The sequence below is a fragment of the Aotus nancymaae genome, unplaced genomic scaffold (genome assembly GCF_030222135.1).
Source record: "Aotus nancymaae isolate 86718 unplaced genomic scaffold, 86718_ANA_hifiasm-v0.15.2.pri h1tg000108l, whole genome shotgun sequence".
Lineage (NCBI taxonomy): Eukaryota > Metazoa > Chordata > Mammalia > Primates > Aotidae > Aotus > Aotus nancymaae.
Genome location: NW_026988523.1, coordinates 7709215 through 7734080, shown reverse-complemented (window position 1 = coordinate 7734080; position 24866 = coordinate 7709215). Strand labels below are relative to the sequence as shown.

At 42.0% G+C, this 24866-nt stretch overlaps 1 protein-coding gene and 1 long non-coding RNA gene across 38 annotated transcripts in view; one reads left to right on the top strand and one right to left on the bottom strand.

The window, feature by feature from the left end:
* Positions 1–24866, bottom strand: part of LOC105711646 (uncharacterized) — a 313477-nt gene that overhangs the window by 287638 nt on the left and 973 nt on the right. For 17 of the 34 annotated variants that reach the window (XR_010340443.1, XR_010340441.1, XR_010340446.1 and 14 more), the window contains exons 1-2: positions 23233–23475; positions 16811–16972 (exon numbers count right to left, since the gene is read on the bottom strand). This is a non-coding gene — a long non-coding RNA (uncharacterized LOC105711646). Of the gene's footprint in view, positions 1–16810; positions 16973–22519; positions 22556–23232; positions 23476–24554; positions 24795–24866 lie in introns of those variants that run through there. The other 17 variants (XR_010340428.1, XR_010340449.1, XR_010340456.1 and 14 more) reach the window with 7 other exon arrangements.
* Positions 22741–24866, top strand: part of LOC105711648 (uncharacterized protein KIAA0040) — a 36174-nt gene continuing 34048 nt past the window's right edge. For all 4 annotated transcript variants that reach the window (XM_064370761.1, XM_064370759.1, XM_064370762.1 and 1 more), the window contains exon 1: positions 22741–22940. The gene's annotated coding sequence lies outside the window, so the exon portion shown is untranslated. The remainder of the gene's footprint in view (positions 22941–24866) is intronic.

Below are 24866 nucleotides of genomic sequence, written 5' to 3'. Positions count from 1 at the left end.
ACTCAACAATAGCAGAATACATATTCTTTTCAGGTACCTACAGAACATCTAGCCAAAAAAGATCATGCCCTGGGCCCTAAAACTAACCTCCATAAATTTAAAAGAACTTAAGTTATACAGAGTATGTTTTCTGCCCACAATGGAGTCAAACTAGATAACATTATCAGAAAGGTAACAGGGGACTCTCCAAACACTTGGAAACTAAATAAAACACTTCTAAATAATCCCTAAGTCAAAAAAGAAGTTTAAAGGAAAATTTTAAACATATATTGAAATAAAAGAAAATTAAGGTACAAGATTCCAAAATTTGTGGGACATAGGTAAAGCAGTGCTGAGAGGTAAATTTACAACACTAAATGGATATATTCAAAAATTTAAAAATCTTAAATCAATAATATTTTTTCATTTCAAGACCTACAAAATGAAGAGCAATCTAAAATAAGCAAAAGAAAGAAAATAATAATGATTAAAAGCAGAAATCAATGAAACTGAAACATAGAAAAATCAACGAAATGTAGAGCTGATTCTTTTAAAAAGGCCAATAAAATTGGCGAAACTCTAAAAAGACTGACAACAAAAAAAGAAAGAAGATACAAATTACCAATATCAGAAATGAAACGGGATATCATTAAAGATTCTGTAAACATCAAGCAGATAATAAATAAATACTACAAACAACTCTAGATACTTACATTTTACAAATTCCTCAAGAATACAAACTACCACAACTTACCCAATATGAAGTTCATTTGAATAGCCTTGTAGCTATCAAGAAAATTGAATTTGTAGGCCAAGCACAGTAATTCACACCTATAATTCCAGCACTTTGGGAGACCAAGGCAGGCGGATCACCTGAGGTGGGGAGTTCAAGACCAGCCTGACTAACATGGAGAAACCCCATCTCTACTAAAAATACAAAATTAGCTGAACATGGTGGTACATGCCTGTACTCCTAGCTACTTGGGAGGCTAAGGCAGGAGAATCGCTTGAACCCAGGAGGCAGAGCTTGTGGTGAGCCGAGATTGTGCCATTTCACTCCAGTCTAGGCAAAAAGAGTCAGACATCATCTCAAAAAAAAAAAAAGAAAAGAAAAAAAGAAAGAAATTTGAATTTGTAACTTAAAAGCTCCCCAGAAAGAAATATCCAGAATTATATCCCTCACTGGAGAATTCTACCAACTGTTTAATGAAGAATTAACAGAAGTCTGTATGATCTCTTTCAGAAAATAGAAGAAACATTTCCCAATTAATGAAACTAATATTACCCTGATACCAAAACAATACAAAAGAAAAACTACAGACAAATAACCCTTGTGAATACTGACACAAACATTCTAAACAAAATATAAGCAAATAGAATACAATAATATATAAAAAGAATTATAAATCAAGTGGGTTTATCCCAGGAATACAAGGCTTGTTCAGTAACTGCAAAGCAATCAATGTAATTTATCAACATGGTGAAAATCTGTCTCCATTAAAAATACAAACATTAGCCACGCATGGTGGCACACACCTGTAATCCCAGCTACTTGGGAGGCTGAGGCAGGAGAATTGCTTGAATCCAGGAAGCAGAGGTTGCAGTGAGCTGAGATCGCGCCACTGCACTACAGCCTCGGCAACAGAGCAAGATTCCATCTCAAAAAAAAAAAAGTAGGAGGAATCAATCTTCCAAATCTAAGACTTCTTATGTAGCTATAGTTATCAAGTCTGTGTGGTGTTGGTGGAGGGATAGATACATAGATCAATGGAACAGAATAGAGAGCCCAGAAATAGGTTCACACAAATATGCTCACTGTCTTTGACAACAGTACAAAAGCAATTCAGCAGAGGAAATACAGATTTTTCAATAAATGGCGCTGAAGCAAAAAAAAATTTATTTACTATTTAAAATACATAGGCAAAAATAAATAAATAAATAAATATAAATAAATTGAGCAGGCACAGTAGCTCATGCCTGTAATCCCAGCACTTTGGGAGGCCAAGGCAGACAGATCACGAGGTCAGGAGATCAAGATCATCCTGGCCAACATGGTGAAACCCCATCTCCACTAAAAATACAAAAAAAAAAAAAAAAAATTAGCTGGGCATGGTGGCTCAGGCCTGTAGTCCCAGCTACTGGGGAGGCTGAGGCAGGAGAATTGCTTGAACCCAGGAGGCGGAGATTGCAATAAGCTGAGATCACGCCACTGCACTACAGCCTGGGCGACAGTGTGAGGCTTCATCTCAAAAAAATAAATTAAATAAATAAATAAATAAATCTTAACCTAAATTTCACACCTTACACAAAAATTAACTCAAAATGGATCACAGACTTAAATGTAAAATACAAAACTATAAACTTTTAGAAAAAATGGGAGAAAATCTTTGTGATCCAGGACTAAGCAAAGCATTACACTGACACCAAAAGCACCATCCATAAAAGGAAAAAGTGATAAATATTCAGAGATTAAGATGAGGGAAGTATATGTGGCTATAAAAGGCCAACATCAAGGATCCTTGTGGTGATAGAAAAATTTATCTTAACTGTATCAATGTCAATTTCCTGGTTGTAAAATTGTACTATAATTTTATAAGATATTACCATTGGAAGAAATTGGGTAAACGGCACATGAGATTTCTTTGTATTATTTTATACAACTGCATGATTATCTCAAAATAAAAAGTTTAATTTTAAAAATTAATTCACTATTTATAATTTGTATGTATTTTCAAACTTTAACATAAAATTGTAAATGCTTTAGAAAAAAACTTTTCAATAACATACCTGAAATGTAATGGCAAACAAACTTTCACTTTTTAACATTTACTTCCCTTTGAATCTTTGATGAAAATACACTCAAGTGCCATTTTGATTATATCATTCCCTTGTTTAAAAACCGTTGTGTGGCTCTCCAGGGCCTACAGGATTAAACTCCATGGCTTGGCACACAAGCCATTCCTGTTTCAGATCCTTGCCCATCAACCCAACTCATACTTCACTGCGGCCCACCTGCACACACCCCTCCAACTCTTGACCACTTGAATTTCTTTAATGTACCTTGCTATTTCATGCCTCTCTTCCTGCTCCCTTCATCTGACAAACAATCCAAAGACATCTCATATCTTTTAACACACTCAGCTAAACTCACCTACCCTAGGAGTTCTTGCCTGTTCCTCCCCAGGGGTCCAGCCAATCAAAAATCCACCATCCCTCTACATCTGTCCTGTAACCTGTATATTGATCTTGGTACCTAACAGTTGCTTCTGTGTCCTTCTCTCTCTTCAAATCTGCAAATGCCTTGGGAGTTATTATCCATCTGTATATTATCCATCTTTGAATTTCCAGTACTTTAAATATTGCCTGGTACATATTAGGCAGTTAATATATTTGTGGAATGGCTGAATATCTAGCTTAAATGATTCCTCCAGTCTGCTGATTTCCTTGATCTCCCCTTTTCTCATCCTTCCTCCAATATACTTAATTTCTTACTCTCCTGAAGTACCTTAGTCTTTGTTCATAGAACTAATGTGGAATTAATGTATCATCTTGCCATCAGCTGTGTGCATACTTGCCTAAGAATTCCTCAAAGGTGAGCCGTGTCCATTTTTTAGACACTTTCTAGACACATCAAAAGGCTCAAAATTGATCAATAAAAAATTAACAAATGAATGAATTACCATGCAATACCTTATATATTATACAATATTGATTTTTTTTTTTTTTGCTTTTATACATACACACACACATACAAAGAGAGAGACAGTAGGACAAATAAAAACCACATAACCCACAAGGAAGAGCCCTGTGTAAGCAAAAACACAAACAACAAAGAATGAATACACGGTCGGAATCATTGCACAGCTTTTGAATTTGGGGTTAGTTCCTGCAGATTATTTTCTGGGACTGATGGAAGGAGTGAAGGTGTGAAATTTTCACATCATTTCTAGCTGCTTAGAGAGAAATCCCAGTATGAGTCCTATCTTTCACATACAGAGAAAAAAAAGAGACACAAAGATATGTTAAAATCACCAAATGACACATTTTAGTTGTATTCACAGTCCCAGCCTTGATGAATTTACAATCTACTTTCAGCTATAATCATTCCAAACATTTGCCTTCAATAAAATTTGGGTAGTTTGATGTAATAAAAAAAATACATGGGAAAGAGTGTGAGCTTTGCTTCAGATGGGCCTGACTTCAAGCCCTGGGTTGATCCTTTCTAGTTACAGGAATCTGCAAGCTCTGAATCTGTTTCCTTAGCTGTAAAATGTGATATTAGGGCATCAACCTGTGGGATGGGTGTGAGAATTAAATAGGATAATGTATGTAAATTGTGGAGCATAATGCCTGGTAAATAGTAGGTCAATAAATTATAACTGTCCCTTTCCCTGTCGAAGGCACCAGTCTCTGGGTTATGAATTCCAAAACACCTTCACATGAAATATTTTTCTCATTTAAACCATATTAGAAACCAAAGTTATAGCACCAGGAGAATACTTAAGAAAAGTATGATATGCATAAAAAATCTTATGTTAGACACCCCGCAGGGCTCTCAGTAAATACTTGCTGACTGACAAATGCGTAGTTGTAGCATAAAATCACATAGATGGAAAGAGATAACATCATAAAAAAGTAATTTGGAATCTGCACAGGATAATGATTATACTTCAATAAGTATTTTATTTTTTAAAGCAAAAGTAAAGGAAACGGAAAATCATTTTTTAAATTAAGTTTTCTTTTATAGCCACAAGTTTATATAAACACCTGTAGGCACAGTACCAAAAATGCTGGTATCTTAAAGGAAAAAAATTGCTGCATTGGAAGCAAAAGTGTTCCAAATATAAAGGGACACATGTATTTGCAATATGTGACCATGTCTTTCCAAACGACCCTGGAAGCAGGAGACCTCGCCACCCTAGGCACCCATGACAAAAGAGCCTGCTAGAACACTTCCTAGATCGTTGCCCTGAAGACAGGTTTACCTAACAAATGTTTATTAAGATTCCAGGTCCCATGCTAGGCTCTGGAACACCATGATGGACAGATAATGATCCCCGACCTCAAGTAGAGAGATAGACCTATAAACAAATAATTGACAACAGGGAGTGACTAGCTGTTCTGAAGGTGTATATGAGGACACATGGTGGCACAAAGAAAAGAGTGGTCTGTTTTACCTGAAGGATTAAGAGATATTTCTCAAACATAGGAACAACTAAGCTGGACCTTCTTAAAAGATAAGAAGCTTGCCATGCCAACAGAAGGAAATGACAGTCCATGCAGGGAGAACGTCTTGGACAAGGCTGAAATTATGGGGTAAATCGGGGAAGTGTGGATAGCTCCATAAAAACTGGGACATTTATAAGGCATACATCATGTATGTGTACATAGTATCTAACATGTATAGTATAAACATCTTAATAAACTTGTGCAATCGACAGCAAATAATTATTCCCATTTTGTTGATGCATGCACCATACCCTTTACCTCCTTATTCTGTGATTCACCTAATCACTCATCAGATTCACCTTACAATGTTAAACTTAACACCTGAAATGTAACTAGTTAAAGGTCATTAAATGGCCCTCAATTATTGATGCCTTGCTTTTCGCAGGTTCTTACATTCTTATGGGACAGGTCACCCACAATTATAATGACTAGGGGAAGGGATGGGAAGGAAGGGGGCTGAGAGATAGAGGGATACAACTTCCCAGTGCGGGCATCTCAATGGTCCAACAAAGCAACCCAATGCCCTAGAGGAATACGTATTTTGGAATTGTTAATAATATGATGGAACTATGAATAGTGCATATCAGCTACGTACACAGTGAAACCTAAGACACGGGTTGTTTATTCCACAAAACAAAAATGGTAAATTTTCCTCCAAGATTAAAAATAAAGATAGTATATGACGGTTTGTGGGGAGACCCAAAACACCCTGGGTTTTGTGCTACTACAGATTATCTGACTCATGCTGCAGGAATAGCCAGTGTGCTGCACACAGGTCTCTCCTGTGGAAGACATCACTAGATAATCTCAGTCATTTCCCCATTGAACCTGAGAGAAGGGGATAAATGAGATCAAAGAAAAGAGTGAAACTATTTGTTGTGCTCTTAAAAATAATGATTTTTAGGTGTCAACCTAGGCCCTGTGGTTGAGTTTAAATTACCACTTCAAAATAGCATCTACTCAATTTTATGTCCCATACCTGCCACAAAGTGGCTATGTGACCTTTCCCAAGGTGATATAATTTATCTGGGCTTCTAATTCCGCTTCTGTAAAATGAAGAAATAAACCAGATAACCTCGAAAGTCAGCTCCCTTTCTGACAGTTTGCCATTCTTTCCTTTTTTCCTCTGTATCTAGTTATCTCAAGGCTCCATCTGTATTAAGAATCAATTATACTGGGCAACAGAAACCCAACTCCACATGAGTGGATTTTTGGCCCAAACAGTGTAGTTCCACTGAAGTGCCCCATGGGCCTGGATGGTCAGTGCCTTTACCCCCGACCTTGGGCAAATGTGTGCTAGATGTACAGCTGCCAAAATACTGACTGCTGCCCCAAAGTGGTAACTTGAAAATCAACATCTCACTTGTACTCTGTGGTTTCATTTCCTGCCCGGAAATGGAGCTCAGTGTTGCAGATGGGGCCTTAGGTAATAAGCACTTCTAAGAGAGGTTCTGCATTCAGCACGGTTTCCTTTGCTGGGAGATATCGGTAAACATTCACAGAGCCTCTTCTTTTCATGGTGTCAGGCAGAAAGTACAATTTCAATAGACCCTCATCTTGGATTCCCTACTTCCGGATGAATGAAATGAGTATGAAGCACATCCTGGAATGTGAAGAGCATGCTGGTGTTGTGGTGGTGGGTGTGGATCCCCCAACAGTGGTTTCAGGCCCTGGATGCGGGAGAAGAGCCCTTTAAGTGTTCCAGCCAGCAAGCAAAGGAGCACAGCTGCACTGAGTGTCCCTCCAGGAGGACCACAGGGTTGCCCTGGGCAGAGATGTCCCCCAGCTCAGCAGTACTGGGGCATGGCCTTCCAGGGCAGTGAACTCTGTACATTTGTAAGAACATATAGAACAGTGTTTAAAAAGCATGATATATAAAGCCAGAGACCTGAATTCAAGTCCTGCCACTTACAGCTTCTAAGATTTGAGCTTTCCAAGCTTCAGTTTCCTCATTCACTAATAGCAGAATCTAATCACAAAAATCACTGTGAGGATTAAATGAGACAATGAATATTAACCAGTAAAGTGTAATCTCCAGCACACAGTACTGTGCTGACCCTTACTGGATCCTGAGACAAAAGGAAAAATCCATAATAATGATCCAATCTTTCTTTAAAATTTTGATATTTTGTTCAGCATGAAATTTTTGTGTTTTTATTTTTTAAAATACTGCATTAAAAACTTACCTTGATTAGCAAGGGGTTTTCTTTTTACACTCCTTACATTTTACACACTTGCCTAAGCACTCAGTAAATGTCAGTTGCTACCATTTTACAATCACCACACAATAACTACATGACACAATTTAGCATTTAATTATCTAATGTTATGTATTAGGTATTGTTCCAAGTTCTTAGGTCTTGTTTTCCCAACTAATTTGTACACTGATTAATGGCAGAAATTATGACACGTCTTTTATCCCTAAAACTGCTGAGTACATAAGACGCTCAAGTGAGTACTTATTCAGTGATTGCTTATAGCAAATGGTAGACAATTTATGACTCTACTGTTCTCTAATTGCTTCATGTGTTTGAAGGTTTTGGTTTATGATCCTTGAGGGCAGGAATGACATCTGGCATTTTTCCTGTGCCATGTCTGGACACAAAGCTGGGGGCACAGAATGAAAGAACTGGCAGGGACCTTTGGGTTCATCTAATCCCACCTGCTCATTTTACAGATAAATCATCTGATGCTCAAAGAGGTCGTATCATGTGACCAAACCCATCAGTGAATGAGCTGGGATGAGAAATTAGGTCTCCCAGGATCTTTCTTCTCTAGTATTTTGTTAATTTTCTTTGATTTCTCTATGCCCTTGAGTATCAACCACAGGGTTCTGCATGTAGGAAAAAATTTTTTTGAATGACGTAGATTATTGATTTCTGGAACTTAAGTAATCTTTGCTTAAAAGTAGTACAGGGAGCCATTGCTTGGAAAGGTGTATGTATATTTACCAACTATATATATCCTGGTTCAGTCTGACAAGATGGTTAAGAGAATACTGGGTTTGGAGTTGTTAGAGGGCTCTGTGTTCAAGTCCTGGCTTCACTATTTCCTATCTATGTGACCTTGGATGAAATTAAGTTTTTAATTTTTCTCATCCAAATCAGGAACACAATAATGGTACCTACCACACAGAGTTATGAAAAATTATACAAAATAAAAACATGTAAAGAATATAGTAGACTACCTAACAAATAGTAAAAGTTCAACAAACATTAGCAATTATCACTATTCTAAAAGTAAGTCCTAAGAGTTAGGTGGACCACAAGGCAGATGAATAGATTTATATGTATGATTCTATAATATGTCCACATTTTGTTATTATTATGTACGTTTCTATAATATGCTCACACCTTTTGATAATAGTTGGGAATGGAGAGCTAAATTATCAGTCAAGCACATATGATAATGCTATATCTATTTCTTAAAGCTTCATAAGTAACTCTTATTCTGTGGGATCTTAGTTCCTTATAACCAGGGACCCTCAGCCACCTAGCTCTGGAAATTTTGCAGATTTCCAAAAGCACCAATAGTCCAGGTCGGCAGAATATAAAGAGGGACCTGCCACAGACTCAAAGAGTATCTAACCATAATTCCATTTTTAATTTCCTCTCAAGAGAAAATAAACTATGTTACCAAGGAAGCCCACTTACTAAGCGGAAGCCCAGACAAATCTATTAAGACATTCCATGACTTGGAATATTGCCAGTGCAAAGCCAGGGCTATGAACAATGGATTGGGTAACTCAGAAAAACCAATTGCACAAATGAGATCACACAACACCTCACCTGCTTTAATTGTCTTTTTGCCTCAGCACAAAGCAAGAGGCCAAGCCCAAACATATATGACTTCACAGGAAGATGTGAGGAGGAAGTCTGTGTGAAAAGTATCCTGTTGTTTAAGACTGGGAACTTGGGCCGGGCGCGTGGCTCACGCCTGTAATCCCAGCATTTTGGGAGGCCGAGGTGGGTGGATCACGAGGTCAAGAGATCGAGACCATCCTGGTCAACATGGTGAAACTCCGTCTCTACTAAAAATACAAAAAATTAACTGGGCATGGTGGCGTGTGCCTGTAATCCCAGCTACTTAGGAGGCTGAGGCAGGAGAATTGCCTGAACCCAGGAGGCGGAGGTTGCGATGAGCCAAGATCGCGCCATTGCACTCCAGCCTGGGTAACAAGAGGGAAACACCATCTCAAAAAAAAAAAAAAAAAAAAAAAAGACTGGGAACTTGGGGGGAAGAAATAGATCTGGATATACCAAATTTCCAAAGACCACAATATTTCGCATTTTTGCAGCATCTTGATTCTAAAATGTTCAAATCACTTCAACCTTGTCTGGCATTAACATGTCAATGAAGCAGCTAGGAGCTCACTGGGGGTTACAAAACTTTAAAAAGCACCTAATATTCAAAGCTCTTTGGTAAGGAAAACAAGAGAAAATTATAAATAAAATTTTTTTCATTCTGAGTCAAACAATCCGGTGGCAATCTGAATGTTCTCTTAAAATGCAAGTGTCCCAAAAGCAATGTGGTATCCTAAATTGGATCCTAAAACATTGAAAAAGGATGTAAATGGATAAACTGGTAAAATCCACAAAATGTCGATAGTTTAGAGCATAATTTAGTTAACAGTGTTATACCATGCCAATTTGTTAGTTTTGACAAATGCACCATTGGTTACATTAGACAGTAATAATAGGAGAAGTTGAATGAAAGGTAGACAGGATCTGTATACTAATCTTTGCAACTTTTCTATAAATCTATAATTATTCCAAAGTTTAATTAATTGTTTATTTTTTAAATCACACACAAAAAACAGTAAGTTAAGGTTTCTTGGCTGAAGAAATTTTATTTGGTGAGTGGGAGGGATGGGAATTATAATTCTTTCTCCCTAAAGAAAAGTATATTAAAAGGACAACTAGCTCCAAAATTTTACTAAATGTCAAATAAAAGATGGTGGCCAACTTCTTTTCCCATCAAGATACTATGTTGGGAACATAAAGAGAATTGGGAATTGGGCTCCCCAGTCTGTAAAATGGAGATAGTAATACCTCTCACCAGCATTAATGTGGGGAATCAAGGAGACAGCAGACATAGAGCACTCTATATGTCTGGAGCTGGCTAAGAGCCCTTTCTCTTTGCTCCTTTTAGGCCATCCCCACAGGCCCTCCTGCAAGCCTCTCAAGAAAGCTCTATCAATCAAAAATAAAATTCTACACCCCCCAATCATCTGAATGGACCCTCCTCTCAGCCAAGGGAATTCCAAAATTAACCTGTAAAACTAGTTCAGGCCTTGATGGGAAGAGGGACCCAGACATACCTCATTATACCCTCCTCCCTTTCGGAATTACCGATAGAACAAACTCTTTCTGATATGCATTTATAATTTATTCTCTCTGAAGCCTGCTACCTGGAGGCTTCATCTGCATGATAAAACTTTGGTCTCCACAACCCCTCATCATAACACAGATATTTCTTTCTATTGATAATAACTCTTTCTTTATTTTGTTCTTTCTTTCTTTTTTTGAGATGGAATTTTGCTCTTGTTGCCCAGGCTGGAGTGCGATGGTGCAATCTCAGCTCACTGCAACCTCTGCCTCCCAGGTTCAAGCGATTCTCCTGCCTCAGCCTCCTGTGTAGCTGGGCATGCACCACCACATTCAGCTAATTTTTTTTGCATTTAGTAGAGACGGAGTTTCACTATGTTGATCAATCTGGTCTCAAATTCCTGACCTCAGGTGATCCACCCACATTAGCCTCCCAAAGTACTGGGATTACAGGTGTGAACCACCAAGTCCAACCAATAATAACTCTTTCAACCAACTGCCAATCAGAAAATCTCTGAATCTGCCTATGACCTGGAAGTCTACTTTCCCCACTCTCATTTACGATTGTCCTATCTTTCCAGATCAAACCAAATGTACGTCTTACATGTATTGATTAACGTCTTATGTCTCCATAAAATGTATAAAACCAAGTTGTCGTCCAACCACTTTGGGTACATGTTCTCAGGATCTCCTGAGGGTTGTGTCACAGGCCACTGGTAAATCATATTTGACTTGGGATAAATCTCTTCAAATATTTTACAGAGTTTGACTCTTTTCATTGACAGCTCTCATAGGTAGGCCCTCTGGGCAGCAGCAGCTGCACCTCTGTCTCATCAGGCAGGGTACCCTGTGTTCCTGACCTCCCGAGGAGCTGCTGAATGCTGAATGGCTTAGCCCCTGGACAGCGAGTAGTGGCCTCTCAATTCCACTTCTAGGGAGCAGCTTGCACTCTGCTGGCTCCGGCCAAGTTTACTGGCAGCAGCTCTATCCTTGCACCACTTTTTAAAGAATGGCCCACCCATCACTCTACTGAGATAGGGAGACAGGAAAACCTACCACATACTTGTTGATTTACTTTCTAGTTGAAAGTGAGAAGGAAAACAATGAGCCATGAGCTGAGGCTAGGGCCCAGCCCCTGCTCAGTGAGTGTTGCTTTCTCCACAGTGGCTCATTTCCAGAACAACACTTGCTCCCCTTGGCTTGGCACAATGTTAAGTGCATCCACATGGACTCACTGACCTTTACTTCAAGGAAACTCTTAAATTAATTAGGCCTCGTCACTTTGTGACCGTGTAGAGCCCATCTGCTCTTCTTGGCTTTGTCTGGTCTTATGGATAGAGAATATTTACTGCAAGTGCCAAGTTTCTTTGTCCTACCTCCATAGGGTATGACTTTTCTTGAATAATCTCTATTCCAAATATTCTGCCTTGTTACCAGAAACAATCCAAATGTCCCAAAAATTAAAAATATTTCAGCATGTAAAGTATGCTCTCCCAGACAGTCTCGTCTACCTAATGGTGACCACATAGTCTATGCTAGCCCACAGGCAGTCTTCGAAAATAGCCAAGATACCCATTGGGTCCGTGGGTTCTGTCAAGAACGTTTGTCATGCTTTTTGGCCACTTGGTATCTGAACCCCCTTCCTATGTTTGGGGAGTCCTTCTCCCTGTGAGGCAGATCTGATCTCCCTCTATGGAGGCTAGCAATCACAGATATTTGTTTCACCACCTTCCCTTGCAGCTGCAGGGCTGGCCATGAGCTAGGTTCCACCAATCAAATGCACCTAACCAAGACTTTACGTTGGAAACTAGTGACACATCAAAGCAGGAGTTACTCTGGCAATGGGACGACTCCATCCAGCTTGCTAATGCACCAGTGGCAGCAGATTCAAGGGTGGTTTCCAGCATCTACTGTCAGTGTGGCATGAGGACAAGCTACAGTATCTGCATCCAGCAGGAATAGCACTGGGTTTTCACCAGACCAGTTCTCCAGCACAATTTGCATATCGTTCCTGGCTTTGTAGCTCCTGAGCCTGGCCCTTGGACCTTTCTAGAAATTTTGTGAGCCAGGGCCAGCTTCATAGCTATGCAACCTGTGCCATCACACAGGGCCCCAGGTTCAGCAGGGCCCTGTGCTTGGTTTAATGCTCTGCTATTGTTGTCTTGCAATTTTTACAGTTCTTTTAACAAGAAGCCTCACCTTTCCATTTTGCTTGGATCCTGAAAATTATGTAGCCAATCCTGCTATGAGCGAGCTAACATGCTTTAGGTCAAGGAGTTCTTAACTTCTTATGCCCATGAGCCCTTGGTAGTCTGGTGAAACCTAGAAAGCTTAGGAGGAATGTTTTTAAATGCACAAAATGAAATATGCAAAAGGATATCAATTATATTAAAATACAGTTTAAAATAAAAAAATATGTTATAGCACTGTGTGTGCTTTTTCGTATTAATGCATTTAAAAAATCTAATGGCAGATTTTAAAAACATCTGTTACTGAAAAGTAGTAATGAGCATAAATATTATTGGGAATGTTTACAAGTGAAATATGACTTGAAAATATATGTGATTTCCAAAGATGACAGAGTCATAGGTACCCGGTTTGTTGTGTTCATTCGTAACTTAAAAAAATGTTAAATACAGTGAAAGACTATTGAGACAAAAAAGGAATTCATTTGAGTCACAGAGACCCTACATTTTAAGCAAGAAAAGCAAGTTAAAAGCCCTGATTCAAATACATCTCTTTTCCATTTATATCACCCAAAGCTGTCATTTTGTGACTTACAATCAAGAACCCTGTAGGATACAGGGCACCAGGCACCAGGACCAGCCTAGATATGGCCTAATTCTCTATGTAAACACAGTAGTGATAGTGGGCTCCAGGTGACTCAAAGACATAGCCAACACAGCCCTGCCCTCAGCTGTTAGGATCTTTGAGGGGAGAGTGTCAATAATGACACTCCAAGACAATGTCTGGAAAACATGTCATAGGCACTACATGTATAGTATGAACCAAGTGATCTAGAAGGCTGAGCAAGTGGAGGAGGTCCCTTCTAGCTGGGACAATCAACTATTAATAATGACAGTATACAATGAGATGGGAAATAAGACACATAGCAAAATAACTGTTACTCCAAAGTCCACAGAAAGCTAACAGAATGTTGAATATTTCCCTTGCTCTAATCCAGGATCATTTATTAAAGATTCAATCACCTCTCAGGTATTTCTTTGGGGGGGCTGTTTGTTTGGTTTTGTTTTTGAGACCGAGCCTCATTCTGTCACTCAGGCTGGCGTGCAGTGGCCCGATCTCAGCTCACTATAACCTCTGCCTTCTGGTCTCAAGCAATTCTCCTGCCTCGGCCTCCTGAATAGCTGGGATTACAGGTGTGCACCACCACATCCAGCCAATTTTTGCATTTTCAGTAGAGATGGGGTTTCACCATGTTGCCTGGGCTAGTCTCGAATTCCTGACCTCAAATGATCCTCCCAGCTCAGCCTCCCAAAGTGCTGGTATTACAGGCATGAGCCACTGCACCTGGCCACCTCACAGTTTGTTTCTTGCATATCTCATAGAAAATAACAAAATACACTCCCCCATGTACTATTTTCTTCTCCCCTCTTCTACTCCTCCTTTTGGGAGAGGGAAGAGCCCTCTGGGGCAAAGGAAATATCTATCTTTTGGACACACTTGAGAAACTCGGGTTTAGCAAAAGTAGACAATAATCCATTTACTGATATCTTGAACTTCTCAAAGTTGTTTTATATCCATTGTCACACTTGTGTTCTAGGCATACATTGTTATCCCTATTTTATAGATGAGGAAACTCAGGTTCAGAGAAGTTGTAACTTGCTCAAGGTCACAAAGCCAGGTCACAAAACTGGAGGAAAAACTGAGGTTTCTTGCCTGTTAGCTCAGTGCCCTTTCTCTGGCCATGCCTCCCTGCGAATACATCATAAGTAAAGGGAAAGCTGCATCTGAAAGGGAAGTACATTCAAGCAGATCCTCTAAAAACCAAGAAATGCACACCCGACTTCTGGACAGCAGGTGTCAGCTAGGAAAGGAGACACTCAAAAAAGAAAACAGGTCACCAAATCCTCTGGCCCCTAATGGTTCAATTAGATCCTTCAACATAGTATAGAACTCACTTGGCTGGTGACCAGTGCAATCAATCCCCTTCCTGCCTGGGAGTTACACTCATAACAACAGCAACAGCAGGAAAAGGGCTTCATGAACATAAAAATAAATAAACTTTCTATTTTTAGCAGGGCTGCAGCTGGGAGAGCTTCATTCTCTGCTCTTTAGCTGCAGCATTCTAAGGGAGGCAAGGGGCGAGGGGTTGGGGGATGAGGAAAAGTAGGGGCAGTCACACTGGAAGCCACATTTTCCGCTGCCAAACTAATTACATGCAGACCACAGAAACCAATGTCCAGCCTGGAAGTCTCTGGAGTCTGCAGGTCTGGAAAAACTGGAGAGCGTCAACCAGGAAGTCAGCCCCGTGATTGGGCTATTTTGTGGCCATATATAGAAATAAATAATCTTTTGCCCACATGGTTTTTAGAACCACTAAAAACTGTTGCAGGGGTAGAAGATAAGCTTGCAGATTTTTTTCCCCTCTTCACTTAGGCTCTAGTTGGAGCCTGTGTGATTCTCACAGGAACTCAGATCCAGCATCTTTCAGACTTACACTCTGTGTCCAGAATTCCTGTTAAGACTGCAGCAGTTTTTCCCTGCCCAGCCCTTGCCAACAGCTGGCAACATCAGGAACCTGAGAAAGAGCACTGTAATGCTGGAAGTGGGGAATAATAGCAGCTGCAGAGTCTTCTTTCTGTTTGTCTGGAATAGGATTGGACGTTGCTAGAAGGGAGTTCCAAGGCAAAGGAGCAGCAGAGAGGTTCTTTCCTAGAATCGGCACAGCAGCTTTAGGAGAAGTGTGCACCTGATCTAGCTTCAGAAGTGCCTCTTAGCCTTGCTCCTGCCATACTCTGAGCCCCTGTCACCTTTAATTATGTACTTTCCCCTCTCATGATTTTTTTCATGCATAATTCCAATTATACTTTCAGCCTTTCATGAGGACACAGAACAGCAGACCCCAGAGACACACAGGAAGGAAAGAACCCAATGCTTTGGGCACTCACAAAGAGGTAAGTGCACAAAGTCAGGCACCATGCTCATCTCTGCTCAGAGAAAGCTTCTAAAGCTCCCAGATCTGGCCTTGTGGCCGAGGGTTTTCATTCACTAACAAATGTTGACTGAAAACTTACTGTCTGCCAGACACTCTCTGCTCACAAGAGCTCCCAGTGCAGTGTGGGGAACAGAGAAACAGGCAATTTTACTACTGCGGAGCAGGCTTCATGCTGGGTTAGCACAGAGTCCTGTGGGAATACAAAGGACTGGCTTCCACCTCCATCTTGGGGAGTCAAGGAGGTGGTGGCTGAGCTGGGACCCAGGCAGATAGAGATTGGGTAGAGGTCAGAGTTTCTCCTCAAATGTTTCCCATGTAAGGGCAGCTCCCAAATAATAACATAGCAGTGTTTATGTTATTACGTATAATACATATGAGCTTAATACAAGCCCCTCAAAGTTAGTTGATTTCTAGGGCCCAATAACATTTACTATTTACCCAATAACATGTACTAAGCAAAGCAATTGCTGGCAAATCATGTGAAAGAGAAGAGAACTCATAATTTATTTGAATGTCAAATTTCCGGGGCTAACAATATAAGCCCTGGAATATTGGGGTTGAAAGAGGTCATAGGAACTATGAATCCTCTCTCCTGTTATGGCAGTCCCCTCCACAGCACCCCTCCAGGTTGTCATCGAGCCTGTGTGTGAATTGTTTCAGTGATGGAGAACTCATCGCTGATCAAGGCAACTAGTGAGTTAGTTAGTTTTAAAAGCAGGAGCTAGAGTATATGGTAGCCTTTTACCAGGTCGGAGTTTCTGTATTCTGTCTCCTAGTCTCTCTCCATTCTAATAAAGCCTCCAAAAGGTCACCAGATTAACTGTCTTTGAGATTGGTCAGTCCATTATTCAAAATCTGCAATGGCCCCAATTACCTACCTACAAATTCTAATCTACTTCTAAAAGGCAAAAATAGCCCATATCAAAATGTTACATTTTGGTTACCAGAATTATGGATATTTTGTTTTTCTCCTTCACTGTTTTGAGTCTTTCCCTAGTTTTCTACGTCGGCAAGAAAGAGGTGGGTGGAGGGGAGAGGGGGAGAGAGAGAGAGAGAGAAAGAGAGAGCGAATCATCAAATAATTAACAATACTTACCAAAAAAGTCCTATCGTGTTTATTCTCCACAACTGTGTTCATGCTGCGGCCAAATAGAAACCGTTCTGTCTTTCCCTATCTTCAAATCTTCTGCACTTCCCATATTCTGGTCAACACGCCTCCATCAGGAAGGTTTCCATGAGTGCTGCAGCCCTCACTGCCCTTAAATCCAAATTACAAAATTTAGCACTTCATTATAAGCAGTTTCTACTACCTGCTAATCATTTCAAAGGTCAGTTCCACATTAGATTGTAAATTCCTCAGGAGCTTCTATATCCTATCATATCGTATCATAGTGCCTACCTAGCACAGCGCAGAGGTTACAGCAGGTTCTTCATAAATATTTGTGGATGGATGGGTGGATGGATGGATGGATGAAATTCTATGGCTGTATTTATGAGTTCAGTTGGTGGGGGCACACTTCTAATGCAGTTTCATAGGTCATCTGTTACTATGCTTTCAAACTGTGGTGCACACATTTCAAAAGGTGTATGAAAATGTGTGTCAAGTGTATGTGAAGCCACAAGATATTAAATAATGTCTTCCTAAAGCAACAATTTCCTACCTTTTAGGGATACTTCAGTGGAGAAATTTGAAAGACTTTTATAGCCATGCTTTCCCAAGTGCAAGAATTCCCCAAAAAGAAAATCAAAAAAACAACAACAAAAAAAACAAAAAGAATTCCCTCCAAGGCTGATATCCATATTCTGCATGAGTTCATCAGTCTGGGCTTTGATTCCAGTTACTTTCAGTATGCTATCAAGAGATATTCCTGGAATGTGTCTCTCCAGGTACATTCTTGCATCCTGCAAGACTTTCGGGCCAGAAGCCAGACCCTTTGGTTCTAGTCCAGTCATGCAACTACCACGGGCAGCAGCCTCTTCGGGTCCCAGATGCTCATTGACCTTACTCCCTTGACAAAGGTTGGATCAAAGTAAATAATCTATATGAAACATCACTGCAAACTGAAAACTTACAAAGCTCCAGGTATTATTATTGTCACTGTTATCCCAGAATTGGTAATTTAATTCTGCCCCACAGACATCCCACACCCACCCACCCAGTTGATTAAGGTGAGTAGCAATGAGGCTCTGAATTCAGAGAATTCTGGATTGAAACTTTAGTTTCACTGGACCAGAGTCTCATTCATTTTTGCAAACCTAGTATTTTGCATGATGCTGGGAACATATTTGTGCTGAATAAATGTATTTCTCACTATTATTTATTGAAATCTCTGTCTGTCACTTACTGATCTTTGACAGATTTTTAAATTTTCCAAATCTCAGTTTCCACACCTATTCGACTGGTATTGTAATAGTACCTCATAGTGTTGTTAGAAATGTAAAGGCAGTATGCATAAGCAGTTTAGCACAGTGCCTGGCACAGAGAAAGTCAATAGTAATTAGAACACAGAGAGTGAGTGTACTTTTGCAACTTGATAAATGAAGGCTATCCAGGCTATCCCATTGTTTTGTGATTGTTTTTGTCTGCCCTTCCTTTTACCTGTTATAAGTGAGCTGTTTGTGGCAACATTGATGTTCTGAGTCACTGAACTAGTTAAGGAAGCAAATTTCAAAGCCACAGTTACTTTGTGGGCCCTCAGGGCAAAAGGAATGAACAATTTCAGCCTTCACAGAAACTTCTGCCAGAATGAATGCACTGGGCAGGGCAGGCTGGTGTTTCCCAGGAATCTCTCTGACAAAGTGACAAGAAGTGCTCTACCAAGACCACGTAAATGCTACATGAAACCCACAGGATGGGCTCACTCAGCAAATCAATATGTAAACCCATCCCCAAGGGAAGAGCAGATGACAAGAGAAACCACAAAGAGAGGCAAACTAAGAACTCTGTGGGGCTCTCCTCCCGCCTGAGACCCCCGCCACAAATTGGAATCCAGAGGCCTGTTGTTTACATCTGAACAAAGCCACTGCTGAATCCCAACAAAGGGTCCTGAAGAGTAGCCCTGGCCAGTTTATGACTGCCAGAGACAGTGCTATAAAAATAGCTTTAAAGACACAACTCAGGGTGCGGGGCTGTGAGCCAGAAACAGAATATGGAAACTGAGCCTTTTCATGCCCCAGACGTATAAACAAACAAGCCACCACCAGCCTGACCCTCATACTGGAAGAAGTGGGGCATGGTGCACTATCTCTAGAACTTACAGGAGTGCTCAAGAAAGCACAAAATGCATGGAGCAGAGGGGCATGTGTGTGGTGGAAGACAGGTAGATTATTAGAGGGGACATCCAAGAGCTTTTTAAACCTCCTCCAGTGCCAAGATTTGGAGCCACAGCTGTGAAAGGAACATTTTGCCTGGCATCCTGGATGCAGCATTGAAGACATTTTGGATGCAGCATTAAAAAAAGCTCCCAATGAAAGTATACTGTTAACTCCTCTTTTTTAAAAAAGAAAATGAAAACTTTCATATTTAGAGTAGCTTGTGTCAGAATTAGATAATTTAGAGGAAGACCTGAACAGAAATCTAATTGCAAGAGCCAAATATGATAACCAGTGTGAAGGCAGACACTCGAATCTGTTTAGAAGTTGAAAATCAAAATAAAGAAGCAATGCATTTTAAATGGGCTGTAAAGCACAGGAAAACAGAACAAAGTTTGGCTGCCTTCATAAGGCAAAAGGCCACAGAGGCTGAGGAATTAGGGAAGTAGTGTTGGTGCTGCCCATCAGCTCCAATCCAAGCCCTGTGGAGGCCAGGACTCTTTTGGCCACAAAGACCCCCAGGTATACACTTCATAAGGCCCCATTGGTCCACCCTGAGCTCCCCGCCACATGGAGTGTATTCCTGCAGCTCTCTTTATCTCTGCTTCCTACACCTGTCTTTATGGCTCTGCCACTCACCCCCCTGGAATCCATTTATGTTGCCAATTTGTACCACCTCTGGGATATAATTCATTCCATAAATTTATTACTTGCTGCATGAAGTAGTATTTCCACTGACTTGTCCTGAACTTGCCCCACTTGTGGTTCCAAAGCATTGCTATATTTCAGGATCTGATGAACAAGTCTGTGCTCATCACATCCACATTATTTATAGTCTGATCATTTCCTCCTAACAGCCTTCTCCTTGTCAGCAGCCCTGTGACTTCCACTCAGTTCCTCGGAGCATCCAGGTTGCTGTTTGGGGACTTTCCCTAACCCCATTTTAACCTTCTAGACCTTCTCACAGTGTTGCAGGCAAGAATACACCACAGTTATTGGTAAGAGAAAGATAATGTTCTCAATTTAAAAATTTCCCACACCTGAAGAATGTGTCCAATTTTGTGCAGCACTGTCCTGGGTGCAATCACATTATAAAAGACACAGCTTCTAGACTCAGAGTTTGCAAACTCATGGGAAACTGTCTTCAGGCAGCACAGGTTGATCAGTACTGGCCAATACTGCAAGTTAACCTGTCTGAAATAGGGCATTGCCAAGAAAAAAATCCAAGTGTAGTCAGTCTTAGCTTCAAAGCAGACTAAGTTCAATACTTAGCACTCCATTGATTTTCACAGTATCTGAGAGGGAAGTAACACCTGTTTTCTGCGACATACGGATGTGAAACCAGAGATCAACAGGTGCTAAAGCTAGTGAGGGGTGGTCAAAAAGGGGTTCCAATTTCCAGTCTTAGTTCACAAATCTGCTTATTTTGGCTTCTTTAAAAAAAAAAAAAAAACTTAATATTTTGTTCCACTCCATTTAGTGCCCACAGAGAAAGTCAATAGTTTCTTGACCACCTTCAACTATCCTTAGTGAAAACAAGAAAACTAATAAGGATTAAGCAAAATGTAATGGCCCTGTTGCTGCCTGGGGCTGTTCATGAGTTCATAGGAGTTGGGATTTTACTGCCAAGAGAGGAAAATGGTAGGTGAATGCTCCAACCTGCTTTTTCATAAGGGATGCATCATCCACCCAGAGTGAAAACATCCTGGCCAGATGCCCACTTCTTTTCTTCTGCATAATTGCATCTTCTAGTAGTGTCAATACAGCAACAGACTTTGCAGCCTTGGCAGTCTAGTGTGAGGAAATCCACCATCCAGCCCACCTATAAGTCCCAATTTCTCTGCCATGGGAGTTGCAGGTTTTCAGCACTAGACTTTTTTCCTTACTAATTGAGATAGCTAGAGACACCATCTTATGAATGGCCCCTGGTTTCCTTTCTACTCTCAGACAACCATGTCCATGAAGCCCTGAGCTCCACTTGATTGCCCTGTCTTTCTCATTTAGTTTCTTCCTCTTTTCTCTTAAAAGCAACCCTACATACCCATCACCCTGGCCAGAACCAATCTGTAATGTTGCTCCAGACTTCCAGAAAAGCATTTTCTATGGCATCCCCACAATAGGCATCATTCAAGACTCACACATGATCCCTGCTCAAGTGTGGAATTCCTTCACAGAAGGCAAATTCCTCCTCTATAGGTGATATGGTGGTAAAAGGATGCATTGAGGGGTTGGAAACACTTGGATTCAAATCTGGCTCGACCATTTCTTAGCTATGTGACCTTGAGGAACTTGCTTAGCTTCCTCTGAACCACAATTTCCTCACCTGTACAATGAGGATAATACAACATCTCATAAATGTGTGGTGAAACGTTGAATAATATACTGTGTGTAACCCTCCAGGCAGAAGACTTCCATTCCCACATCTTCAGGCCGGTATTCAAGGCCTTACTATCATCTATCCCAGGCCTGTCTTCCTCATGGCCCTGTTAGACTCTATATTCTGGCCTTAAGCTCCAGGAGTTTTAGAGGAACCTACTGTAAATAGGTAGACAATTCCAGGCTTAAAGTGTCATTACTAATTTGAGCTTCCCCCAACTTGGGAATCTAGTCTTCCTTTGAAAGAAAACCTTTATTTTCTCCTTTTTCTAAGTATTTTTGGCATTCAAGCTGGATAGTGGGTTTTCTCTTTGGCCTTTCAACTCAGAGCCACGTAACCACGTGTTCATTCTCCTGAATGAACAGAAAGGAATCTCTTGAAGCTGAGTTGTAACAACTGGTTGCAGCTGTCATTTTAATGCCAAATTGCAGGAGCCGAAGGACACCGATACTCAGGCACAGTCAATGGTGGGCAAGTCCCGGCTCAGCACCTGGTACCTGTGCACCTGGCAAATACAGCCGATGGAACAGCATCTCAGGCTCTTGTCAGGAAGGACCTCCCAGGATGACACGAGGAGGCACCTGAGATGCTCCACAGCCAGGTTCTGGCATCCCTCTGCCCCTTTTCCCAACCACAGTATCCCTAGAGGCAATGAACAAGCCCTGAATCATCAAAGCTTTGTGTCTGGAGTCCCCTATTCAACCGTGGCGCAGGCCTTTTCATTTCTAGCATCCCATGTGCTTGGAACTAGACTCAAGAGATCTGAATAACAAGTAGATGGAGACCAACCGAGGACGAGAGGGAAGAACCCCTGAGAACTTTTTGGAAAAAAGAACAGCTTTCCCCTCCATCTTTGCTTCTGAGAGCTCCTGGGGCGCAGTTCTCCTTAAAGCCTCCTGGGAGCAGAGGCAAAGATTCTAAAGAGGCGAAAGGTAGCAAACAGAATGCCTATCTGTCCTGATGTTACCTGCACCCCTTGAAGCACCCGGCGTTGACTAGAGAGGCCTGTCATGCTCATTTGTCCGGATAAGACATCTGAGCCTTCACCCAACCTGCCGCCTGGTCTCCCTCTCCAACACCTTCCACCCCTTCCAGGAAGGCCGCTCTATTAGGCACCTGTTTTCCCTGAAACCGGGTTTGCCCGGAGTTCTGTGTCCCGTCCCTGGAACACTGGCACGTCTGTGAAATACACTGGGGCTGGTTCCGCAGCGGCTGTGTCCTGAAGGAGGCGTGTTCCGGGACTGAGGGGGCAAGGACGCGTAATGGCGGGGGCGGGAGCCACTGGCGGGAAGACGGGGAAGGGAGGGCGCGTCTGGGGCGTGTGCGCCCAAGGCCGGAGGCACCCGAGGTGGGCTGGTCCCGGATGGAAAGCCTGGGCCGAGCCCCAGGAGCGGGCAGGACCGCGAGCCAGATTCAGGAAGTTGTGCCTCTGACATCAGGGGCAGGACGGAGTTGGAGCGAAACCTCAACTATGCACGGCGTCGGCCCGCGGGAGGGCAGGGAACACGGAGGGCGCTGTCCTCGGCGGCAGCGGCAGGTACGCGCGGCGGCGGGGTGGGGCGGGCGGCTCCCGAGACCTCGGCCGGCCCCGGGGCCCTCCACGCCAGACCTGGCTCAGGGTGGGAGGACAGGGGCAACCAAAAAGAAACCCAGAACTCGCCGCACGGCCCAGGGCGCTGTCAGACGGGGCAGCACCCGGGAGATCCCGGGGCGACCACGCCTGCAGGAAGCCCTTCTGCGGACCGAAAGGTGAGTTTCTGCACTTTTTGTTCTGTATTTTAAAAATGCATTTTTAAGAGCCCTCTCTTTGGAAGGGGACGAACACTCACTTCTTTCTTTAGAAGGATGAGACCCGCCCTAGAGATTCAAGTAGCCTCTTGCGACTTCACAACTAGCTCTGGCGTGTTTCCCTCCTTCGCGAGGACTCTGAGGAGTCTTCCCCTCTGCGCCTGGGCTGAGTCCACATGGGCGCCGCGGAGGACGCCGGGAGTTACCTTACTCCAGCTGCCGGTGGGAGCGCTTTGAAGGGGATGTTTGCTACTGAGAAAGCCGAGGCCTGAGACCCTCCAGAAAGCACCGCGGGCTTAGGTGTTTCTAAATCATTCCAGGTGTAGCCAGATTTTCTCTGGGGCTAAGGAACTGGCCAAAACGAAAATATGGCCTGGAGCCCGGGGCGGAGAGGAAACCTGTTTGCTATTCTGAGAGTTTCCAGGGAGCTTGCTGAGACATAGATTGCTAATTAACTTCTTTGACTCTCTCAACGGTCCCACTCCCAGACCCGCATCCCACCCGTGAAGGTAGAATGGGGGACATAATAGGGCCTGTTTCTAACATTCTGAAGAGCTTTACGGGGATTCATCATATGATCATAGAGTTAAGTAAACTACAGATGATAGCTAGTGGGAAGACCAGTCCCGCCTAACCGAAAGGGAAACTGAAGCGCAGACACTCACTCACCCTAATTTAACCGAGAACACCGGTGGCCAGCAGGCCATGCTACTTAGCGGGATTGCGCCACGGATTGTGTTGCACGAGGAAGGGAAGGAAAAGAGCACTGGAGCATCTTGGAAGTGCCTCCTTTCTAAAGCAGTAGCATTTCATTCACTCAGCTGCAGCTCATAAGGACCTGAAGCTAATTTAAAGAACCCTCGTTCTGAAGTTCTGTTAGATAATGGAGAGGCTTGAGTTACAAAGAGCAGGACTTAAAAATAGCATTGATATAACTTGTTCCTAACTCTTTTGCAAATGGTTTGCAAGTTCTGTCTACAGACTTCTTGCAAGGGTCTTACCAGCCTTTAAGCAAGTTCAGCTGCATCAGCCACTTAGTCTGATGTGCCTGCCCTTCACCCAGTGCTGGGCTGGAGAGGCAGCTGTACCAGAAAATCTGATCAAGTCTTACCTTTTGTCTGAAATTCAGCCTCTCTGTACTCACCCCAGATACAATTTTAGGAAAGAGATGCATTGTAAAACAAATGTTTATCTGGCCTCCATCCATTGTCAATATTTAGCCTGTGAAATGAAGTGTATGACTTCTGTCCTCTTCCCTAAAGATAAACTCAAGAGAATAATAAACACTCAACAAGCTAAATTACTGATTTCACCAAAGAGGGATGTGCACCCATTCCATACATTCAGTCAATATTTAACAAACCTACTGCGTGCTGGCCAGTCTGTCAGGGCCTTGGAGTCCAAAGATAATGAGATCGTTTCCGCTTTTGAGGAGCTTCAGTCTGGTGAGACAGATACAGAAACAAACTACAGTTCAGGATAATATACATCATAATAGCAGTGGCTACAGGGCACTGACTAATCCAGGGGAAAGGGCAGGAGATCCTTCCCCAGAATTATCTGTTAAGTCCACATCACAGAAGTGATGGGTGAGCAGGGTCTTGAAAAGGACTGAGAGTTCCCAGGGAAAGCGTCTGAACAAAGGAAAGAGTGTATGCAAAGTCAATGGCAGGTA